This window comes from Esox lucius, chromosome 8 (genome assembly GCF_011004845.1).
Source record: "Esox lucius isolate fEsoLuc1 chromosome 8, fEsoLuc1.pri, whole genome shotgun sequence".
Classification (NCBI taxonomy): Eukaryota; Metazoa; Chordata; class Actinopteri; order Esociformes; family Esocidae; genus Esox; species Esox lucius.
In genome coordinates, this window is record NC_047576.1 from 31,794,781 (window position 1) to 31,816,846 (window position 22,066).

At 45.6% G+C, this 22,066-nt stretch overlaps 1 protein-coding gene and 1 long non-coding RNA gene across 7 annotated transcripts in view; one reads left to right on the forward strand and one right to left on the reverse strand.

Annotated features, from left to right (window-relative positions):
* LOC105010001 (complement factor H) overlaps positions 1-22,066 on the forward strand; it is a 245,701-nt gene that overhangs the window by 170,805 nt on the left and 52,830 nt on the right. The gene's annotated exons all lie outside the window — the stretch shown is intronic.
* LOC114839624 lies at positions 20,953-22,017 on the reverse strand. Its single transcript, XR_004576023.1, has 4 exons — positions 21,977-22,017; positions 21,790-21,873; positions 21,421-21,639; positions 20,953-21,039 (listed from the first exon to the last, which is right to left on the reverse strand). It is a non-coding gene; the product is annotated as an uncharacterized LOC114839624 (long non-coding RNA).

Below are 22,066 nucleotides of genomic sequence, written 5' to 3' on the forward strand. Positions count from 1 at the left end.
TTAAGCTATTTCACTTTTACTAGGTTTAATTTTATTGTATAGGATTGCATAGTGTTTTGCACTGTCACCACCTCACAGCAAGAAGGTCCTAGATTTACTTCTCATTAATGTGTTTTTCATCTGGGTATCTAAGTCTTCTCCCATCCCAAAAACATGTATCTTAGCCTATAAAGCAGAGACTCAGCAAACCTACCCTGGGTAATTAAAGTTTGGTTTAATGAAAACCAACCTTATAACAGCAGGCTCGTTGCAAAGGCAAAAAAGGGGATGACAACAGCCTCTTTTGAAATAAGGCATTTCAGGTGGTATGGTCTTGCTTCTTTCCAGCGCTCTGAGGCTTTCTGCTGCCGAAAAGACCATGATGATGCAGAGCTACTTTGAAGCTGAGCAGCAGAAGGACATGACGCCAAAATATCAGAGAGCCTCTCCATATTTTTTTCTGTAAAGAAAATACAAAAATAAAGCAGTAAGGGATAATTTACTGTAGATAAGGAACAATTAAATGTCAACTGATCATTGTTTATATACTGTACATGCATAAATTCATCACTGTGAATTACCAAATTCCTCTTGAGGATTTAGTTTTGTCGAGGTTGCAGTAAAAGGAACCTCAACACTGGATGACAGGGAGCACTCAAACGTGGGATATGTGGCTGTAAAACAACACATAGAAGAATAAGAACAAGTTAGGCCTGTCACACTCCATTCATGTTCTTCTTTTCAACCTACAGTATAAACTGAACAATTTATGAAATTAGAAATATTTTTACCTCAGTCGGAAAAGGGTGGCTTGCCCACTTCAGGTTGGTGGAGAGTGCCTGCCTCAAGTGGAGGAGTTTAAGTATCTAGGGGTCTTGTTCACGAGTGAGGGAAGGATGGAACGGGAGATTGACAGACGGATCGGTGCAGCTTCTGCAGTAATGCAGTGGATGTATCGGTCTGTCGTGGTGAAGAAAGAGCTGGAGGGACTATGTCTCCCGGCTGGCCTGGGAACGCCTCGGTGTCCCCCCGGAAGAGCTAGAGGAAGTGTCTGGGGAGAGGGAAGTCTGGGCATCCCTGCTGACTCGAGTCCCCCACCTCTGCTATACAGGTCAATCCTTCCATCGTTTCCCCAAAGATCCTGTTCTTTGCCGTGAATGGATTCATAAAATAAGAAGAGATCCCGGTCGCCATTTCAAGGTAAGATATTAACATTAGTTTACGATGCTAACGTTAGCCATATTTACGTTAACTGTCATAGAGATAGCAAGCTAAACCTTCTGGCTAAATAGGCATGACTTGATTAGCCACGAACCGGTCCTTTTTGAATTATAACAAGCGAAGGGCTGATTCGGGGGTAACGTTAAGCAAGTTGTTGCTCTTTTTTCTAGCCTGGTCAGCTAACATCCTGCCGTGGGTAGTCGTGTCTTACAGCAAAATATAAACAAGACGTGATCTGTGCCTGCTTATGATAATAACCATTGCTAATCTAGACCATGTTAAGCACACAACTACGTATAAGCTGTAACATCCATTTTACTGGGTTTGTGCATCCCAGTAGACGACATTACTGATTTGTTGTTAGCATCTCTGTTACCTGTGAGACCTGAATAGTACCTTCCCCAACCCTACGTAACATCGCTATGTGAACTGAGTAACCCATGCCTGTAAACAAATTAACTTATACTTAATATTTATTAATTTTAATAACCAACAGTAGCACCCTGCCTTGCTTTGTAGTGACACATAGGAAACAAGCTATTTTGACTGATGGTTCCAATACACTTTTAGCTAAAGATCACATCAACTGCACATAACATGTTATTTTTAGTTTAGCAGGGAAAGATGAACTGTTGATATGAACGATCAAGATGAACATTTGAACGTTTAGCAAGCGTATTTGTTCTAGCAGTGGCACCACTCCGCAAACGGAGCAGTTTATCCACAGTCATGATACCTGAATGTTGTAAGGTGCCTCGTTTTTTCGCATTGAGCGAAAAAACTTAGCTCTCACACTGACTGTCTCGCTCCTCTTGACAGTCGGTAAAATAATTTATTGTTAACACTCAAAATAAGTCAGTTTGGTGTGGTTAATATATCTTAATGCTTAGCATCAGCTTGTAATGTTGTCACGTCCTTGTTGTTTTATCTAGCTAACTTTAAAAGTAACGTTAACTCAGAAAAAAAGCCGTGATCGTCCGTGCATTACCTTCCACGTCATGCACATATCCCTCGATCCAGTTGCTGTATCCTTTCAGCAAAACAGCCCGGGGAATCATGCAGTCCTTATTGGCCCATTTTTCGACATAGTCCATTGTTATTTCGGGAAGACATGAAATATTTGATGTCCACACAGGCATCGCCATGATGACAGACGCCCGCTGCTGCGCTCTGTCAATGAACTTCCGGTTTAGAGTGTACCCCCTAGCCTCGTTTTGGATTTCAAGATGGAGGCGCGGTGAATAAGGCGAATGGCGATCACAGCCTGCGAGAGAGGAGTTTGTATAGTGGCACCAAGTGGCCACTGCTAACTGTGCGCAAAATGTACATTTCCATAAATATCCAGAAAAGTAAAGGCATTCTGATTTCAGGAAAAGCCATTGAAACTAAACTTAATCATGGTTTCATTTTTTTTTATCATACCATATCGCAGAAATGTTCTCAGAGTAATATTGTTTTTGCCTTTCCAACACATACATTTTCTAAATATTGTCCCAGAAGTCTGTTTTTATGTGTTTTTATAGTCGTTTTTTTTTTTTTTTTACCAGGATATACAATACTTAAAGATACTTGTTACATAGATGAATATAGGACTGTTGGCTTCTGGCTCTTTTGCAGAATAATAATGGGCCCAAGTCAGGGGGAGAAGTGTTTCTTGTTGTTTATTCACAAAATATAGTACATGTCTGTCTTAGATGTTCAGCCTTCTTTCCATCTCTCTCTTCTTGGTCTTTCCAGCTGTCTTAAACAGCATATTTATACTTGACTAAACCTTTAACACATCCCCTTCACTATCTGTCTTCCAATCACATACGTGTATTCAAAATCTTAACCTTGTAAGGCCTGGTATAGTGTCTTAAAATCTTAAAATCTTGGCTCCACACATAGACACTTATCAGCTTGTATGGGGCCCTCTTCAGATGTTTGTGATACGGTACCTCATATAGCACAAGATAACTAAGTACCACTCCTCTGTGTTGTGTTTCTAAATAAGAGAATAGAACAAAAATACATGTATACATGTAGGAAAAGACATGCTTTCTCACAGGACCCAAAATGTCCAAGTAGTAAAATCTATCCAAAATCACCTCTGACCCAGAAGGATATGGATGTGTGCTTTGGGTTGTTGTTGTGCTGAAAGGTGAACTTCATCTTCTGCTTTCTAACGGACGCCTGAAGGTTTTGTGCCAAAATTGCCTGGTATTTGGAACTGTTCATAATTCCCTCCACCCTGACTAAGGCCCCGGTTCCAGCTGAAGAAAAACAGCCCCAAAGCATGATGCTGCCACCACCATGCTTCACTGTGGGTATGGTGTTCTTTGGGTGATGTGCAGTGTTGTTTTTGCGCCAAACATACCTTTTGGAATTATGGCCAAAACGTTCAAATGTGGTTTCATCAGACCATAACACATTTTCCCATGTGCTTTTGGGGCGACTTGATTTGTTTGTTTTTGCAATTTTCAGCCGGGCTTGGATGTTTTCTTTGTAAGAAAAGGCTTCCATCTTTCCACCCTACCCTATAGCCCATTCATATGAATAATACCGGAGATTATTTTCACATGTAGCACACAGCCAGTACTTGCCAGAAATTCATGCAGTTGTTGCTGTAGGCTGTTATGGAAATTTTGAACTAAGGTGCATTTGAGAAATGTCTGTCTTTCTATTGGCTGGTATGTAAATCTGTACTTTGATTGTGACACACATGTCTGTATAATATCAAAGGATTATTAGGTATTTCTGCCTAGAAGAAGGATGTATTCTTTGACGTCATATACATGTATGAATGAGTTACTAGTTAAAGATACCGAGAGGGGTCTGGTGTTTGAATAGGAGACATCCTTGACCGACACGGGTGGATTAGAGGGGTACTCGTAAATCTGTATAATAGTGTCTCTGTTGACTTTTCAGACATTGTGTCTCCTCAGGAGTTGAGAAGGATAAGGTGGGGGGACAGCCCGCCCTTTGGGTAAACTCTTGTGACAAGACCGATGGCAGCATCTTACCACACCCCTTTTTCTATGTAATAAATACAAATTGTTACTTGTATGGAGTTAGAGACTCCTCAGACCATTATGTGTGTGTAAGCGGTTGACGCGTCTCTCATAATAGTCTCTGTGCATAATAGTTAATAAAACGGTTATAATGTACAAAGATAATTTTGTCTCTGTGTCCCTTACTCCGCGTGTCGATACATTGGAATTTCCATCACAGACGTAGCTAAGTTCTGCCGTAGCTGCCATGTATGTCAGATAATAGGAAAACCAAACCAAACAATCCCTTCTGCTCCTCTGCATCCTATTCCTGTAATGGAAGAACCCTTTGATTGGGTGTTAATTGACTGCGTTGGCCTTCCTCATTTAATCCAGTCAGATCAGGGTACAAATTTTCAATCAAAACTCTTCAAACAGGTACTCGACACGCTGAATGTTAAACACGTGGTCTCTTCTGCCTATCATCCTGAGTCTCAGGGGGCTCTGGAGCGCTGGCATCAGACCCTGAAGTCCATGCTTCATAAGTACTGTTTGGAAAACGGCCCTGATTGGGATGAAGGGGTTCCGTTTGTTTTGTTCGCAGCGCGGGAAGCCATTCAGGAGTTTTTGGGTTTCAGTCCCGCTCAGCTCGTGTTTGGGCATTCCCCCATGGCCCGCTCAAAACCTTACATGACCAGTTTATGTAGCTCAAATCTTCCCTGACCGAAAACGTATTAGACTATGTAAGCCACTTCCACGCTAAGCAATCACTGTCTGCTTCACAAGAAGTAATGAAGTGTCGTTATGACCGTTCTGCTGTGATTCGCTCTTTCTGTCCTGGTGATTTAGTGTTGGCATTATTGCCTATACCTGTTTTGGGTCTCTCTGCCAAATTTACCCGTCCGTATGAGGTCCGTGAACGTCTCAGTGACACAGACTATGTTATCAACACTCCCGAGCGAAGGAAAACGCACGTCTGTCACATTAACATGCTAAAATTGTACTAAGTCAGGGAAAGTGATAAAACCTGTCCTGTGGACAAATCAGAGCCGCCTCCCCGGAGTGCCGCTCTGATCGTGACTGGTCCTGCGGTTCCCACCGACTGATGATTTGCGGCCGCGTCATCCAGTCCTGTTGGGCACTCGACTCCCAAACTCAGAAGCGATAGCAGAATTACAATCGCTATTACAACATTTACCTGCTGAACATAGCCAGGATGTAATCAAGCTTGTCGAACAAAATACATTTGTGTTTAGTGATGTGCCGTCCACAACAACGGTAATTCAACATGATATTGAGCTGACAAATCCACGTCCAATAAAACAACATCCGTACCGGGCGAATCTATTTAAACGTGAGCTAATTAAAGGGAAAGTGCAATATCTTCTTAAGCATGGGTTCGCTGAACCCAGTTCTTGTCCATGGAGTTTGCCTTGTCTTGTTGAAACTAAGCCCGACGGCTCGCCTCGGTTCATTACTGATTTTCGTAAGGTGAACCCTGTTACAGTGCGCGACTCGTATCCGTTACCGAGGATGGAAGACTGCGTTGATAATTTGGGGAGTGCCAAGTTTGTGAGCAAACTGGACCTGTTAAAACGGTACTGGCAGGTACCCTTAACTGATCGTGCTGCTGTTATTTCGGCATTTGATACTCCCGACCACTTCGCACAGTATAAGGTCATGGCATTCGGCATGTGCAATGCACTCGCTACATTTCAGCATTTAGTGAATACCGTGTTATCAGGGGTGAATAATTGTAATGCGTATTTGGATGATGTAATTGTATACACAGATACGTGGGACGAGCATATCCGCATCCTAAAGCAAGTCTTCAGTAGATTCGCTCAGGCCAACCTCACATTCAATTTGGCTAAATGTGAGTTTGGGAAAGCTACCGTCATCTATTTGGGTAGACAGGTAGGGCAAGCCAAAATCAGTGCCATTTCATTCTGTCCTGTTCCCACCACGCGTAAAGCACTGCGTTCGTTTCTTGGGATGGCAGGTTACTACAGAGCTTTTTGCCGTAACTTTTCGACTGTTGCTCAGCCACTGACTAGTTTATTGAGCCCAAAAGTGGAGTTTGTGTGGTCTTCAGACTGTCAAGTCGCATTTGACAGTCTCAAGGCACTTTTGTGTCACGCCCCCGTACTGGCGGCTCTGGACTTCGCTATGCAGAGAGAATGTTCAGTCAGATGGGAGAGGGAAACTCCACCCAGACAGGATAAAGTTCTAAAGCTATAATAAAATGTTCTGGTCGGGCTAAGGAAAAATGTATGTGATAGTAAACTACAAACGCCAAAATATGGAGTTGCAGTAGTTAATCAGCTCCTTTTTAATGCAATCAATTATTTTCTATTCCCTATTTGTGATTAATTACAAACATTTTAGATTTTTCACTTGACACTATTAACTTTCTTGTGTTGATCAGTTGCAAAATGTCATGTTGTAGCACAATATTTGGAAAAGTCCAAGGTTGCCGGGTGCACGTGCGTGGCTTACCTGGAGAACACATGGCACCAGGATGCACTATGGGAAGTAGGCAAGCCAGCAGAGGCAGTGGGATGCTTTGGGCAATGTTCTGCTGGGAAACTTTGGATCCTGCCTTTCATGTGGATGTTACTTTGACATGAGCATTGTTGCAGACAATGTGCACCCTTTCATGGCAACGGTATTCCCTTATGGCATTGGCCTAGTTTAACAGGATAATGAGCCCTGCCACCAAGCAAAAATGGCTCAGGAATGGTTTGAGGAACACAACAACGACTTTAGGGTGTTGACTTGTCCTCCAAATTCCCTAGATCTCAATCCAATCAAGCATCTGTGGGATGTGCTGAACAAACAGGTCTGATCCATGGTGGCCCCACCTCGCAAGTTACTTAAAGCATCTGCTGCTAATGTCTTGGTGCCAGATACCCGAGCACAGCTTCAGAGGTCTAGTGGAGTCCATGACTCGATGGGTCAGGGCTATATTGGCGGCAGAAGGGTGACCTACACAATATTAGACAGGTGGTCATAATTTTGTGGCTGATTGGTGTATCTCCACATGCACATGATGCTATTCTTTCGTTCAGCCATGGCATTCATGCATGCAATGAATGTAGGCCTGTATCTCAGATTGGTGGTTGGCGCTGGTAGTTAGAATGCCCCTATCGTACTTGCGCTGGCGTTATATAGCCTTTAGGTCCCCTTATGGTCCGTTGAAATGATTTTCTGGTTATCTCCAAGGTGTGGGTATTTCCCAGCTGTAAATCACAACCCCTTATTAAAAACCTTATCTAACTAATGCTGATTTTCTGTCCGTCTGTGCGTTCTCCACTAAGGCAGGGTCAGAGATCATATCTTTTGTATGGCGGGGACTCAAGTTTCGTATTCCTTCTCAGGAACGAATCCTGGGTCAACACATCTTTTTACCCTACCAATAACTATCAAAACTGTAATATACTTACTTTAGAGTAAACCCAGAACAACTACCTCAAGGAATTAATGTATTTTTTACGCCACCTGGGGAGCAAACCAGTACCAAACACCCTCTCACCGACAATCACGTCAACCCCTTTCTCTCAGTTTCCTGCAAGGGACCTGGACGGGGAACTGATATCGTGATTTATGGAGTACGCAGAATCTCACTGACTATTAACTTTAGTAAAAACAGGGCAGCGGCTCAGAGGCAGAGGAATTATGATCAAGCATTTGACAATCACACACCCACACAGAGACCAAGAGGAGACAGAGCTCTTACAAGTTCCTACCTTTATTAAGTCAGTCACTAGTACAGACTCCCTCCGGGAGGGTCAAATAACCAAGAGTCAGATCAACTCTTCTCGAGTCTTCGCTCCATAAGCAAAAAAGCCCTGTCATTGGACACTCCAGGCCATTTTATATATTTTATTTTATTCATGATGCTCATGAGGGAGGTACACATTTTTACATAACTACAATGATTGGTTTACCATAATATCATCTTTCAGTTCCCTCCCTTTGTTTATGAAGGATGTACGTATTATACAACATTCTTCAATGATTGGTTTATCATTATCACATGACCCCAGACATTACCATCCCTACCATGGTCCTTATTTGGGGTGTATGTAGGCCCTCCCCATTTCTTCAAAGAGTTATTGAAAGTTTTCTGTTTTACTGGGGTCTTCGTTCTGTTCATACACAAACACAGAGGGGGAGGGGGGTAATTGTACGTCATCCGTCTCCGGTCCTGGTGTAGATTGCTGATCCGTCGTTGGCTGCTGCTCCCAAAACCCTCGGCTCACCTCCTGTACTCAGCCCTTTTTCTCAACAGAAAAAGCAACAGTACAGCTGTAGAAGCACTTCATGCCCACTAGTTTTTTGACGCTGCAGCTGCGGGCTGCTTTTTTATATAGATTCAAACAAAAAAAAACTGTGCATTATACAGCAAGCATATGAAATAAACATGTGCAAATGAATGAATTTAATGTAAAAAATCTAAACTGTCCAGCAACAGATATAGAAAAATCACTGTATTTGAATGTGAAAAAGTGAAAAATAAACACAATACGAGGGCTTCAATCCAAGCATTGTGGTTTAGTGCTGCAGCTGTGTCATTCATATTCACAGCAGGTCCCTGGTACCCCTGCAATGTTTTCTCCCACCTGCACGGTCAGCAGCCCCTTTCAGGTACCTGGTGATCTGGTTCTGGACAGCCTCGTCAGTTGCACCCCAGTTGGAAGGATTCTTCCTTACTGCTTCTGTAATACAGTAATCAGATATTGTACTGAAATGGTCTGACATGTTTTTGACAAAAAGTTATAAAGAATCGAATAGCCATGTACAAACGTTCAAGTTCAAAAGGTTTATTTCTCATTTACGGCAATTAAATGCTTGGTTTTCTTACTCCCGACAGTGCAGTTAAAAGTTAAAAAGTAACAGTAATTATAATTTAAAAAGAAGATAACACAACATAACACAATCAATCAGTATTAACACTACAAAAACACACATAAATAATAACGATACAACCGTAGTGCAATGTAAAAGTGACAGTTGAGCATGATATAAGTGGTAGATGTACATTGACTATGAATGGAAGGAAAGAGGGGTTCCTGAGTTGATCTGCCTTACAGCCTGTGGAAAGAAGCTGTCCCGTATCCTGTTTTGGACTGAATACTCCTGTACCTTCTGCCTGACAGCAGCTTGGTGAACAGTCTGTGGCATGGGTGGCTGGGATCTGTGATGATCCGTTTGCTGCTCCTCCTACAACTCTAGAGTTACCACCCATGACTCTATAATGCCTGAGACATGGTTATTGAACACATTTATTACTTTTGTCAATGCCTTGCCAACAGTTATAAAATATTAAACTGAATACTTAACATATAAATCCTTATTTTGAAATCTTGATAGGCCCACCACAAGCTCATGGACTGTTAATTTCAGATGCCATCAAAACATGCTGTCAAATGTCATACTGAAATCCTAGCACAGTGGTTAGAAAGACATTTTAAAAAAACATTCATAACTTGTGCACCATCTGGGGTCTGCCCATCAGGAAGTTCAGGATCCATCTGCACATACTGGGGTTGAGACCCAGATCCCTGAGCTTAACCGCCAGCTTGTGGGACACAATGGTGTGGAAGGCTGAGCTGTAGTCAATGAACAGCATTCTCACAAGTTCCTTTTTTCCAGTTGAGAGAATGCAGAGTGGAGGATCAGAGCGATGGCATCCTCTGTGGATCTGTTTTGTCTGTAGGCAAACTGTAGCGGGTCAAGTGTTGCAGTCTGTGATGTGTGTTTATCTTGCCGCTCAAAGGACTTCATGATGATTGGTGTGAGTGCTACAGGGCGGTAGTCATTCATGCTGAGGACTTTTTGCTTTTTTGGAACAGGAACAATTATGGACTTTTTGAAGCAGGTGGGGACCACTGACTTACGTAGCGATAGGTTGAAGATATCAGTAAAGACATCAGCCAGTTGATCAGCACAGACCTTGAACATGGTCTGAGATGTTATCTGGCCTTGCAGGTGTTAATCCTTTTTAGGGCTTTACAGAGGTCTGACCCTGTCATTTGGAAAGGGCAGCCGTCCTGATCCATTTGAGTATCCATGCCAGAGATGATGTTCCTGCCACGGAACATCATCTTACTTTGAAGAATAGTCTTGAGGAAAATGTCCATAAAGCTGGCCTTGTGCCTTCAGGTCGACATTCTCTTCAGTCAGCCGCTTATCTGAAGCTAAAAAGCACAAAGAAATGTCAATAATTAAATAGTGAAATAAAGATTATACTAACTGCCTTATACATGTAATTTCAGAAAGGCTGTCAAGCATTGCATTTTAGTGAAGGGCACAAATTCAGGCAAATTAACGTTTTATGAAGACAAGTATAACTATAGTCTTGTTTTACCTGATTGTAGAGCCAGCTGTGCCCGCAGCTTGACATTCTGTTCAGTTAGCCGCTTGATCTTCTCCAAATGTTCTGAATGTATGAAGATAAACAGTTAATTATTCAATCCTAAATACCAGGTTATTTTGCAGTCCTCAGAACTCAATACATTTTAGTGTCCGCCAAAAATATTTATTCTTACATATGCAGAGCTAAAACGTCCCCAAACATCAGCCTTCTTATTAAAATTGAAAAATAAAATTGAAAGCAACATGCTTTAATTGTCAAGACCGGGTGTAGTGGAGTGTATCGAAAGAACTTGGAGCCAAACGCAGGGAGGCGATAAACACGCGCGTCCTCGTTACAGTACCCCCCCCTCGACGCGCGGCTCCCGCAGCGCGCCCCCGCCGGCCCCGAGGCCGACCCGGAGGACGCCGCGCAGGACGATCAGGGCGCCGACGATGGAAGTCAGTGAGGAGCTCAGGATCAAGAATGTCCACCGCCGGCACCCAGCAACGCTCCTCCAGGCCGTACCCCTCCCACTCCACCAGGTACTGCAGGCCCCCCCCCCGGCGCCTCGAGTCGAGGATGGAACGGACAGAGTACGCCCTCGATGTCCAGAGGGGGCGGAGGGACCTCCCGCACCTCAGACTGCTGGAGGGGACCAGCCACCACCGGCCTGAGGAGAGACACATGGAACGAGGCATTAATCCTGTAATCAGGGGGAAGTTGCAATTTATAGGTTACCTCGTTCACTCTAACCAGGACTTTAAACGGCCCTACAAACCGCGGGCCCAGCTTCCGGCAGGGCAGGCGGAGAGGGAGGTTCCGGGTCGAGAGCCAGACCCGGTCGCCCACAGCGTAGACCGGGGTGTCGTTGCGCCGGCTGTCAGCAGCGGACTTCTGGCGAACCCCGGCGCGCCGGATGTGTCGATGGGCCACGGACCAGGTGTCCTCGGCGCGCCGGGTTCCACCGCCGGAACCCCAGACTCGGGCTGGCTCTGCCAGGGTACCAAGACCGGCTGGTACCCCAGGACACACTGAAAGGGAGTCAAGGACGTGGAGGAGTGGCGGAGTGAATTCTGAGCATACTCTGCCCAGGGCAGGAACTCCGCCCCCTCCCCCGGCCGGTCCTGGCAATAGGACCGCAGGAACCTCCCCAGGTCTTGATTAACACGCTCCACCTGCCCATTAGCTTCGGGGTGGAACCCGGAGGTAAGGCTGACCGAGACCCCCAACCGGCCCATAAAGGCCTTCCAGACCCGAGACGTGAACTGAGGGCCCCGGTCAAAAACAATGTCCTCCGGCACCCCGTAGTGCCGGAAGACATGGGTGAATAGAGCCTCTGCGGTCTGCAGAGCCGTAGGGAGACCAGGGAGGGGAAGGAACCGGCAGGCCTTTGAAAACCAATCCACAACAACCAGGACCGTGGTATTGCCTAGTGAGGGGGGAAGATCGGTCAGAAAATCAATGGACAAGTGAGACCATGGTCGTTGTGGAACGGGCAAAGGGAGTAACTTACCTGCCGGAAGGTGTCTAGGTGCCTTACACTGAGCGCACACCGAACAGGAGGACACGTACGCCCTCACATCCTTAGCCAGGCCAGGGCACCAGTACTTATCGGTAAGGCAGCGCACAGTACGGTCTATGCCCGGGTGACCCGTGGAAGGGGACGTGTGGGCCCAGTAGATGAGACGGTCACGGACATCCAGCGGGACGTACTGACGATCCGCAGGACACTGAGGTGGCCCAGGATCGCTGTGCAACGCTCGCTGAATGTCCGCGTCCACGTCCCACACAACCGGCGCCACAATGCACGAGGCGGGCAGAATCGGTGTATCATCTACCCGCCTTTCACCCGCGTCGCACAACCGAGACAGCGCGTCTGCCTTGGCGTTTTTCGTACCCGGAACGTATGAAAGCGTGAAATCGAACCGGGCAAAAAACAACGCCCACCTGGCCTGGCGAGGGTTCAGTCTCCTCGCCGCCCGGATGTACTCCAAGTTACGGTGGTCGGTCCAGACTACAAACGGGTGTCTCGCACCCTCGAGCCAATGTCTCCAAACAGTCAAGGCGTTAAACACAGCCAACAGCTCCCTGTCACCGACGCCATAGTTGCGCTCTGCCTCACTGAGCTTTCGCGAGTAAAAAGCACAGGGGCGACGGTTAGGAGGGGTACCCGACAGTTGGGACAATACAGCACCTATCCCCACCTCCGAGGCATCCACCTCCACTATGAACGGCAGTGACGGATCGGGGTGAGCCAAAACCGGGGCAGAGGTGAACATTCTCTTAAGGGTGCGAAATGCGACGTCTGCCTCGGTCGTCCAGGTGATCCGGCTCGGCCCACCCTTCAACAAGGAAGTAATAGGAGCTGCCACCTTGCCGAAGCCCCGTATAAACCTACGGTAGAAATTGGCAAACCCAATAAATCGCTGCACCGCCTTAACCGTGGTGGGAACGGGCCAATTACGCACGGCTGACACGCGATCGACCTCCATTTCCACCCCACCGGCGGAAATCCGAAACCCGAGGAAAGAGACGGCTCGCTGGAAGAACGCGCACTTCTCTGCTTTAGCGTACAGGCCATGCTCCAACAGCCGCTTCAGCACCCTGTGATCGAGAGACACATGCTCAGCACGCGTAGTGGAATACACGAGGATGTCGTCAATGTAAACCACAACTCCGCGCCCCAGCATGTCCCTAAACACGTCGTTCACAAAGGACTGAAACACTGCCGGGGCATTCATCAACCCATACGGCATCACCAGGTATTCGTAGTGACCCGTGGTGGTGCTGAAGGCGGTTTTCCACTCGTCTCCCTCTCGGATTCTCACCAAATTGTACGCACTCCGGAGGTCCAGTTTCGTGAAGAAGCGCGCCCCATGCATTGACTCAATATATTGGGAAATCAGGGGGATAGGATATGAGTACCGGATCGTCAGTTCATTTAACGCCCTGTAGTCAATGCACGGACGCAAACCCCCATCCTTCTTCCTCACAAAAAAGAAACTTGAGGAGGCGGGCGAGGTGGAACGGCGGATCTGCCCCTGCCGCAGGGATTCGGCCACATAGGTCTCCATCGCTGCGGTTTCTGCCTGCGACAGGGGATACACATGACAATAAGGCGGCACAGCATCTCCCTTTAGGTTTATAGCACAATCCCCGGACCGATGTGGTGGCAAACGACTAGCCATGGTCTTCGAAAAGACCAGCGCTAAATCGGCATATTCCGGGGGAATGTGAACTGCGGAGACACTGTCTGGACTTTCCACCGAGGTCGCACCAACGGAAACACCTAGACACCTCTCCTGACACCCCTGAGACCACCCTGTCAACACTCTCTGCGACCAGGAAATAGTTGGGTTGTGTCCCGACAACCATGGAAGACCCAGCACCACAGGGAAAGCAGGAGAGTGAATAACATGAAACTCAATCTGTTCGGTATGGGCGTGCTGTACGGTCATCGTGATAGGGACTGTGACGTGCTCAACGAGACCAGTGCCTAGTGGTTTGCTGTCTAAGCCCGTAATGGACCTAGGTTGAGACAATGGCACCAGCGGAATGCGCAGTTTCTGTGCGTAACCGCTGTCCATAAAATTCCCAGCTGCGCCTGAGTCTACGAGCACCTTACACTGAGAGTTAGTAGGAAAATCAGTGAAGGCCACCAAAAGTGTCATGTGCTTCGGACGTTTTAGCTCTGTACGCTCCTTGTCCCCTGCCTCAGGTGCACGAGACGCTCGCCGACCTCCCTGCCGTCGGGCGGGTGATCGAACACGGCCCGGAAGAGGCCGACGAACGCCCCGTAATGGGCCAACTCCGGCCCTTTAGCGGACCAAACGGAGTTGGCCCAGTCCAACGCCTTGCCCCTCAGGCAGGAGACAAGGGCCGAGACCTTCTCCCTATCCCCCGGGTGAGGGCTGAGGGAGGCGAAATATAGCTCCAACTGGAGCAAAAACCCAGAGCACTGGGCTGCGTCTCCGCTGAATCCCTGAGGAAGGCTCAGCTGAATGGTCCTCCTCTGCGACGGTGGAGACGATGGCAGGGGCACTTCGGCCGGGTTGAGTATGGGTGGTTGCTGCTCAGGTGGCAGCCTCGCCTCCAACCGCCGCATAGCCTGGACCATCTCGGTCATGGCCTCCCCCAGGGACGCAATCATGCTGCCATGGTGGTGGAGCAGGTCACTCCCCGCTGACTCCATGGTGGTGTGGTATTCTGTCAAGGCTGGGTGTAGTGGAGTGTATCGAAAGAACTTGGAGCCAAACGCAGGGAGGCGATAAACAAAACTGTATTCTCAAAAATAACAATCCAACAACAAAGGCACGCTATCACACGGCGAAATAAAACGCTCAAACGAACGTGCCTCTCTCCACAATATAAAGACATAGAACAATACCACACAAAGACACCCAGAAACACAGGAACTAATATAGGCAACCTTATGAGGGAATGGACACCAGGTGTGTGCAATAACAAGACATGACTGTGCCGTGGGAGGAGGAGCGGCATGGCTAGAAGACCGGCGACGACGCGCGCCGAATACCACGTCGGGGGGGATGGCGCGCGTCCTCGTTACATTAATAACATAAGTTAAGCATCTGGGTTAAGTGAATGAACTGACACATACCTTTGTAGCAGTCCTCCACATGGTTCTCCACATGTTGCTGTGGAGTACTGTGCTTGCTCCATCCTCAAAATAAACATAAAGTTGGTGAACAGGTAAATATGGTAAAACCAAGATAATATTGCATGTCATTGAAATTTTCGCAATTTCCGCTCCTCAGGCAATACCCACGTACCGTGTCCCACATATCTAGGAAAAATTAAGGTTTTGTAAGCATTTACCCTGCAAAACACATTTTCATCCCAAGTTTCAAATTGTAATTACATTTTAAAACTTACTTGCATGCTTGATGAATTTATAAGGGACAGCCTCCCAGGTGTCTTCAGGTGGTGAACAAGTTCTGGCAAACTGCTGGTGATGCTGTGTGATGTTCAGAAACAAAGTCCCCCTTTGAACCAAAGGCGTGGAACTACTGCCACACAGTCATCCTCCTCTGGGAACAAAACTACAGAAAATGTCAATCTGAAAGCACTGGTTAGAAAATAGGTTTAGAAAAACGGCCTGTTGCTGTTTACAGCAGTATAAGACACACAGGCTATTTAAGGAGCACGTTGGATACACAAACACACACACAAGTAATGGAATTGTAGTGCAGGTTTAGCCAGTCTAGCTAACAGCAAACAATGTTACTGCCAAGTTTGCTATCGCACATGTGGTTAACGTTACACAAAGAAACACTATTTAGCTAACATTACGTACCAGTTGATATAAGTTAAGAGGAATAAGCACAACATTCTAACTTGTTGATGCACAAATAAACACGATTTAGCTAACGTTACCGTACCTGTCACTAAAGTCACTAAAATGATCCAGTTTTCACTGCACTACTTTGAATCGTGGGATTCCTAGCTACTGTAGCTAGCATTCTTGTTGGTGTGAACAAAGATGGCCCCTCCCTTGTTGTATTGTGGTTTTTCACTTGTTGTATTGTACCTTTTTTGTTGTAATGTGCAATTCACATTGGCTACAGCACCATTTTCATCTTCTTTCCATTTGGTTTATACAGTGCCATCTATTGACGTGTTTAAACACAGTAAAGAACTGACCCCCATGAAGCGATTGTTGAACCGGTACCATGCAGTGGAAAAGGGCCATTAGTTCAGAAAAGACTGTAAGCAACGGCGAGAGACAGCTGTTTCTAAAGTGTGTGTGTGTGTGTGTGTAAACAAAACGTGAACATCTCTTTACCAGAGTTTATTTCAAGCACCGAGACTTACCAAAACCAGCTATTGTGGTTCATGAATGTGTATACTGTACATGTATACACAAAGTTCCTTTACACAAGCAATAATGCACAACCGCTGTTTGAGGTGAAGCCGGGGGTCCAGCAATGAGCGGCCCGCCCCTTAATCTCCAGCTGAGGGGGTGGGGAGTCGTGGGAGCACTTCTGCACTCCGAAACCAGTCATCCATGGCCGAAACATCAGTCTGGCTCCGGTGCCAGAGAGCTAGGGCCGGTTGGTACCCAAGCACACACTGAAATGAAGTCATGATGGTAGAAGCATGGTGTGATGAATTTTGGGGTATACTCTGCCCTAGGTACATACCTGGCCCAGTCCCCTGGCCTGTCAGCTCTTGGTTCTGTCGCTCCACCTGCCTGTTAGATTGGGATCAGTATCCAGATGTCAGGCACACTGCGACCCCCAGCCCCTCCATAAACGTTCTCCATTGCCATGAGGTGAACTGGGGTCATGGTCGTGTGCGATGTCTTCCAGAATACCGTAGTGTTCAAAGACATGCTGAAACAGTGCTTCTGCAACTTGTAGGGCAGTGGGCACCCCGGCTGAGAGCAGGAACCTGCAGGCTTTAGAAAAACGGTCAACAACAACAATAAGTCAGTAACAAAGTGTATTGAGAGGGTCTTTGGGGAATAAGTAGCAGATATAATTTCCAAGGGAATTTGCTTTGTGCGAAGAACCTCCCAGCTGAGGTGTGGCCACCAGTATTTGTGTGCCAGGATGTCTACAGTGAATGCCATACCTGGCTGCCCTGTTGCAGGTGAGATGTGGGCCCATGTGATCAGCCGGTCCCTTATTTCGGGCGGCACGTACTTGCAATTTGGTAGACACAAAGCCGGAGGAGGTTGGATGCCCTGAACTCATTGAACAGTTGTGCTCAGAAGTTTGCTTACCCTGGTTATGCAAACCAGGGTATGCATAACCAGGGTAGTGAGTAGTGACATTTTGGCATTGATTTTGAAAATGTGACTGATCATGCAAAAAAAAATATATATTTAAGGATAGTGATCATATGAAGCCATTTATTATCAAATCTTTTTTTGGCTCCTTTATAAATCATAACAAATTTCACCCAAATGGCCCTGATCAAAAGTTTACATACCCTTGAATGTTTGGCCTTTGTAAAGACACACAAGGTGACACACACACACAGGTGAAAATGGCAATTAAAGGTGAATTTCCAACACCTGTGGCTTTTTAAATTGCTGTTAGTGCCTGTGTATGAATATTCAATGAGTTTGCACTGAGCAGGCTAGATACTGAGCCATGGGGTGGCACGACCCCTCCTCCGTGACATGTGTGTTTTCAGTTTTTTTGTTGGTTTCGTGGCTGAATGAGTTTCTCCCCTGTGCGCTTCTGTCTGTGTGATTGCTATCTGTCTGTTCTTGTCTCTCAGGCAACGAGTGAGGGGGCTTGACGTCTGCACTGGGGTGTTTCCTTTGCCCAGCTGCACCCTATCCACAATCACCTGTTCCTGCCCCTGCTAATTACCAGCGGTATTTAGGATAACTCCTGACATCCCGTCCCTGCCCAATTGTTAGATAGCCTCAGTAGGTTCATTGCATAACAGCTAATTTCTGTGCTTCGTTTGTTCCCTGTCTTCGTGTTCGCCTGTTTGTACAAGTCACATCATTTTGTTTTCCATACCCTGCCTAGACACACTTGCCCTGGGAGATTCCCCAGTCTCACCTGGATTATCGGACATGCCCTGCCACACCACCGGAATACTCACCAGCTCCACCCACCTGGGATATCGGACGTTTCATTACACCACTCGGATTGCTCACCTGCTTCACTTACCTGGAACCTCCGACCCATGACCCCGCTCCTCACTCCTTTTCAATAAATCCTCTTGATTTACTTACTGGTCTGCGTTTGGTTTCCGGTCTCGAAAGCCTGACCTGGGGAGCACAAAAGAGCTGTCAAAAGACCTGCGTAACAAGGTAATGGAACTTTATAAAGATGGAATGCCAGTCAGTACTTCTTACGAATTGGAAAATCCGGGGATCTCTTGATACCAAGCCAAGGTCAGGTAGACCAAGAAAGATTTCAGCCAGAACTGCCAGAAGAATTGTTTGGGATGCAAAGACAAACCCACAGGTAACCTTTGGAGAAATACAGGCTGCTCTGGAAAAAGTCGGTGTGGTTGTTTCACGGAGCACAATACGACGATACTTGAACAAAAATGAGCTGCATGGTTGAGTTGCCAGAAAGAAGCCTTTTTGTGCGCCAATGCCACAAAAAAGCCTCATTGATTCTGGCACACTGTAATTTGGAGAGACAAGACCAAAGTAGAGCTTTATGGTCACAACCATAAGCGCAATGTTTGGAGACGGGTCAACAAGTCCTATAATGAACAGAAAACCATCCCCACTGTGAGGCATGGTAGTGGCTTACTGATGTTTTGGGGGTGTGTGAGCTCTAAAGGCACGGGGAATCTTGTGAAAATTGATGGCAAGATGAACGCAGCATGTTATCAGAAAATACTGGCAGACAATTTGCATTCTTCTGCTCGAAAGCTGAGCATGGGACGCTTTTGGACTTTCCAGCATGACAATGACATTAAGTGTTGGAGCCATTCTGTGTATTGGGATGGGTTGGCGCTGTGATCTGCGCCAACCCAAGTCTTCTTAAGACGGGGGCTAATTAGGTGTGACGCACAGCGAGGTGCATGGTTTTTGACCGTGAGACACGGCGTTTAGGCAACTCATGGACACTGAAAGTTACGTTTTTTCTGAGAAATGTTTTATTTTTCGTAATGTTAATAAATGGATTGGCATATCCCACTTTAAGTTCAGTATTTTGAAAGTTTATTTTTAGTGAATCTTTTTAAATTTTACTATTTAACCCAAGAGGAAACAGCTTGTCGAAAACACGCGTGCAAAACAACTTAAATGTGCGCCAACATTTAGTAAAAACCCTCTCTATATGAGGACAAGTCTGATCAAGTTTATACGACACGATCCTTGCTGTGCTGTTTTACGCACCTAGTTCTCGACTGTGATCGGCTGAATGGAAACGCTGGCGCATTGGATAGCGAGGCGGCCAGGAAGCAGTGATGACGGGCGGAGGTCGTTGACGGACAGCGGTGATCGGTAACGGATGTCCGAAAATAAAACGCTTTGTGCCTCACATTGATGAGAGCGCTCTCACATTGGACAGTGATTGGACATTTCGATGCATATACTACGTCTCCAAATGAAGGAAAGTTATCTTGGACGTGAAACAAGTAAACGAGGTATGAGCAGTTAACACACGCACACATAAGATGTATGAGCCAGAGCTGCAGTATAAACAGCAAGAGTGTGACAAGATAACACAATACATTGACATTTGGTTTATTGACATTTACATTTTCAATTAAACGAGGACTTGAAATAAGATACATTTGGGTCAAAGGGTTTACAAGAAAATGAATGTGTTTATGCTTTATTTCTGATTGTGATGCTCGTTTTCATGATATTTTGAAGTGTTGTTGTTTTTTGGGTAGTTGATTGAAAACGAAGTAAAATGGATGAAAATAATCAAGGTAACCAGGTAACATGTAACCAGGTAATTTCCATTTGGTGTTTTAATTCCACATTTCAAAGTATAGTAACTGTCATTCAAACAAGATGTGTCAGATCACTGAAATAAATAATAGGCAGAAAAAAATAAACATAAATACACACAGAACATGCAGGTTTCCAATAAAATGTTGGTTAAAAAAAAAAGAACAGCCATACAAGCAAATTATAACACAAACACAATCATTGTTAATAATATAGAGGTCAGCTCTGGGATGAAAATAATTACCAGTAAACATAACAAGTAATGAGGATATTTGGTACCTAAGAATGTGCAGGATACCAAATAAAACGAGGTAGAACATCACATTTTCAAGCCATTGAGTAAAGCTCTAGAGTAGAATATTCCATTATAATGGCATTGCTGACCTGGAGCACAATATTTACACCATGCTGCATTAAGATGTGTCTCTTGTATCTGTGATAAACAAAACTTGATATACATATATAAAAATACAGAGGTAAAAACAGTAGTAGAACAGACCATTATAACTGCAATGCTGACCTGTGGCACAAGGATTTACAAGCTATATTTAACAATAGAATAACAGTTAAGCACTGTGATGGAATGAAAAATGCTGATGTTAAAAACAGAGTAAGTAGAATATTTGGTACCAGGTACTGTGCAATATCAAGTATCAGAGGTACGAAATAGTATTTCCAAGCTATTATTAATTGAATAACAGTTAAGCATAGTGATGAAATGAAAGTAGAATGTTGGTACTAGTTAATGCGCAATATCAAGTAACAGGTATGAAATAGGATTTACAAACTATAATAGAATCGTTAAGACGGAATGAAATAAGCCAATACTAAAGTTAATACAAAAAAAACAGGGTGGGTTTGGTGAGTGTAGTCTGGCACTTCTGGCTTCTTGATGTTACTGACTGCAGGATAAAGAAAGTGTTCCAGTTCAGGGATGCTGGGGTGTCAGTAGTCAGCCTAGTTTTAAGGGGTTGGCTGTGGGTCCTTCTCAGCTGGGCGGCTTTTTCCTCCTTCACAGTCTGATGCTCCTTTCAGGTAACGTGTAACGCTAACCTGGACCGCCTCATCAGTGGCATCCTGGGTTGCCGGGTTCTTCCGGAGGGCCCCTGTAGAAAATACAGATCTGTCATTACATTTGAATGGCATAAGGGCATCTACTTAAAAAAATTACTTTGAACAATGGTCTTCAGGAACAGGTCTCTAAAACAGGTTTTATCCCCTATACCAGTCCAGGTTGTATTAACGGCAAGGTTATTAGAGAAAATACTCTGAAGCATTCTCCACACTGTTGTCTTCAGGTCCCTCCCACATTTGATAGCCAAAAACCGAAGCTGAAAATGTGTTAAATTACATTTCTCGCAAGCTTCTCATACATAAATATAAAATGTGACAGGCTGTGGATTTAGACTGTAGAATATACAGTGTACAAACTTAATTTGACTTTTTAGATTACCCTACGGCCTTATAAACGAAAACAACACACTTACAAATCGTTCCTGGAGCTCTTTATCCTCCCTCAAAATGCTGTCAAGAAACACCAAATCTTCCTGGGTGTCTAGGGGGAGTAACATCCCCTGGCAGGGATAGCTCTCAAACAGACACATTGGCACTGAAATGTTGCAGCATAGTGTCCATTTTGTTTTCCATGCTACGCACAACATCGCCAAACTCTCCAAGACGTTGCAGCACTAGGGTCTGATCTGCACCTACAGGGGTTCCCAGAATAAAAGAATAAAGTAGTCAGTCCTGGTCCCTCAATTACTAAACAATGACATTTATACCTAGGTCTAATACACGTACATGTGGACCCAGTGGGAATTAAATCAACAACCACAGGTGTTGTTTGCAAGTTGTACCTGATTGCCCAGTGCGAGCAAACATCTTCAGCGTTGTCCCAAATAGCTTCACCTGCTCTTGAAGCGAGCCGCTGTCACCCGAAGCTACAAAATGAAAGGCATATGGTCATTCTGAACCTACATTACACACAAAAAAGTAAAATTAAAGAAAGAGTGCATGTTCTCACCTGCTCGTGCATGTTCTCACCTGCTCGTGCATGGCTCCCCTCCCTCAGGGCTTGGTTCTCCTCCCTCAGGGCTTGGTTCTCCTCCCTCAGGGCTTGGTTCTCCTCCCTCA